Source organism: Prunus avium, unplaced genomic scaffold, assembly GCF_965620075.1.
Source record: "Prunus avium unplaced genomic scaffold, drPruAviu1.hap1.1 HAP1_SCAFFOLD_106, whole genome shotgun sequence".
Classification (NCBI taxonomy): domain Eukaryota; kingdom Viridiplantae; phylum Streptophyta; class Magnoliopsida; order Rosales; family Rosaceae; genus Prunus; species Prunus avium.
Window position 1 is genome coordinate 62,501 of NW_028276938.1, and position 2,500 is coordinate 65,000.

Consider the following 2,500-nt stretch of genomic DNA (forward strand, 5'->3'; position numbering starts at 1 on the left):
AGGTTATTGGAGGCTTCGGATGGCGTGGCTTGCCTTGCCTTGCATTGGCATGCCATGCCCAAGTTGTGGCCTACACCAAGCCATTCAAGCCATGCGTTGCCTTACCTTGGAATTGCTCATCATCCAATGCATTCCGAGAAAGTGAGTGTAGGCGAGGCTAAGGATGGCTTGCCTTGCCTTGCCTTGCATTGGCATGCCATGCCCAAGTTGTGGCCTACACCAAGCCATTCAAGCCATGCGTTGCCTTACCTTGGAATTGCTCATCATCCAATGCATTCCGAGAAAGTGAGTGTAGGCGAGGCTAAGGATGGCTTGCCTCGCCTTGCCTTGGCATGCCGTGCCCATGATGTGGCCTTGACCAAGCCATTCAAGCCATGCGTTGCCTTCGCCTTGGCATGCCGTGGCCTTGCCTCGCCATGCGATGCATTCCGACAAAGTGACGCGAAGCGGAAGCCTATCATGGCGTAAAAATGTCGACAAAATTTTTCGACATTTGAATAATGGGGTTTGACAAGGTTTGAAAAATTCAATACAAATGGTAGGCTTGAATGTCGACAAAGTGACGCGAAGCGGAAGCCTACCACGGCGTAAAAATGTCGACAGAATTTTTCGGACCTTGTCCTGCCATGGGCTGCGCGCAGCATGCCGGCAGCCTGTGCGCAGCGTGCGCACAGCATGTCGGCAGCGTGCGCGCTGCTGAGACTGTCGACAGAAATTTTCGAAACTTGTCCTGCCATGCGCGCGCGCAGCGTGCGCACAGCATGCCGGCAGCGTGCGCGCACCATGCCGGCAGCGTGCGCGCAGCTTGCGCGCAGCGTGCTGATTCTGTCGACAGTGAGGCTAGCGAAACTTGTCCTGCCATGGCGTGCGCGCAGCCTGTGCGCGCAGCTTGCGCATCTGTCGACAGTGAGGCTAGCGAACTTGTCCTGCCATGGCATGCGCTGTGCGCAGCCTGTGCGCAGCGTGCGCGCAGCTTGCGCATCTGTCGACAGTGAGGCTAGCGAAACTTGTCCTGCCATGGCATGCGCGCAGCCTGCGCACAACATGCGCACAGGCTGTGCGCAGCGTGCGCGGAGCTTGCGCGCAGCTTGCGCATCTGTCGACAGTGAGGCTAGCGAAACTTGTCCTGCCATGGCATGCGCGCAGCGTGCGCGCAGTCTGTGCGCAGCGTGCGCGCAGCCTGTGCGCAGCGTGCGCGCAGCCTGTGCGCAGCGTGCGCGCAGCCTGTGCGCAGCGTGCGCGCAGCCTGTGCGCAGCGTGCGCGCAGCCTGTGCGCAGCGTGCGCGCAGCTTGCGCATCTGTCGACAGTGAGGCTAGCGAAACTTGTCCTGCCATGGCATGCGCGCAGTCTGCGCGCAGCATGCGCGCAGCATGTGCGCAGCATGCCGGCAGCATGGTTCCAGGTTTTTTCAAATGTCGACAGAATTTTTCAAATCTTGTCAAACCCCGTTTTTATTGAAATTTCCTCGCACAATAAGCTCCCCATAAGTAGTCTATGATTTTTAGGACCTTCTCCAACTTACAAAACTAAAAAATTCCTCCCGGATTTGTTTTAATGATTTTTTCAATTTTACGACTTCTAAAAATAATAAAAAATACTTCCCGACTTCAAAAATTTATGAAACTTTTTCCCATCATAGATTGCATGTTTCTTAGTATCCCTGCAAAAAATCACGTCCAAATACCTTGTATTGAATTATTTAGAGCCCATTATGACTCCTCGCGCATAGGTGATGTCTCTTCCTGTCAAAGGGCTAAATGCATAAAATGCTATATAGGGGGGTGTGTGTTGCCTGCATATGCATGGCAGCCCATGCCTTCCTAGCTGCAGCCCCCTTCCCCCACGCCACACCCATGTCATGTTGCCTCGATATGTTGCCTCGGTATTATGGGTTTGGTGTCGGGGTCGGGGGGCTGCCACCCATGGCGGTGGTGGCCGGAATCCGGCCTCCGCCACCACGCCGCCGCCATGGGTGAGGGAGGAAAAAAAAGGCGTGGAAAGTTGCGAAATGGGGTTGTCTAGGCTTTTTTTTGGCATGGGAGAGCATGGAGTGCTAGGAACTCCTTCTCAAATGCACGGGCATGTCGACCACAACCTCATTTCGCAACAACAACCACCCGTGTGGGGTGGCGGTGGGTGGATAGTCGCGGATTGGGGCTTGCCAAGCCAATGTTTTCAAAAAATTTCATCAAAATTAAAAACAAATGTTTTGTTGCCTTCGGATTTGTGGGCGAGCGGCGAGTCGGAGTGGAGCCGGTAAAGTTTAACCTCGGTGTGCACGGTTGTTTTTAGAAACTCAATCCAATGCCGGGGACGTTGAAAGTGACGCTCTTATGAGTTGCAAACCCGCAAGATTTAAAGAACCTTTTCAAAACAATTTCAAACCAACAAGATTTAAAAACAGAAATTTTCATCAAAATGAAAAACAAATGTTTTGTTGCCTTCGGACTAGTGGGCGAGCGGCGAGTCGGAGTGGAGCCGGTAAAGTTTAACCTCGGT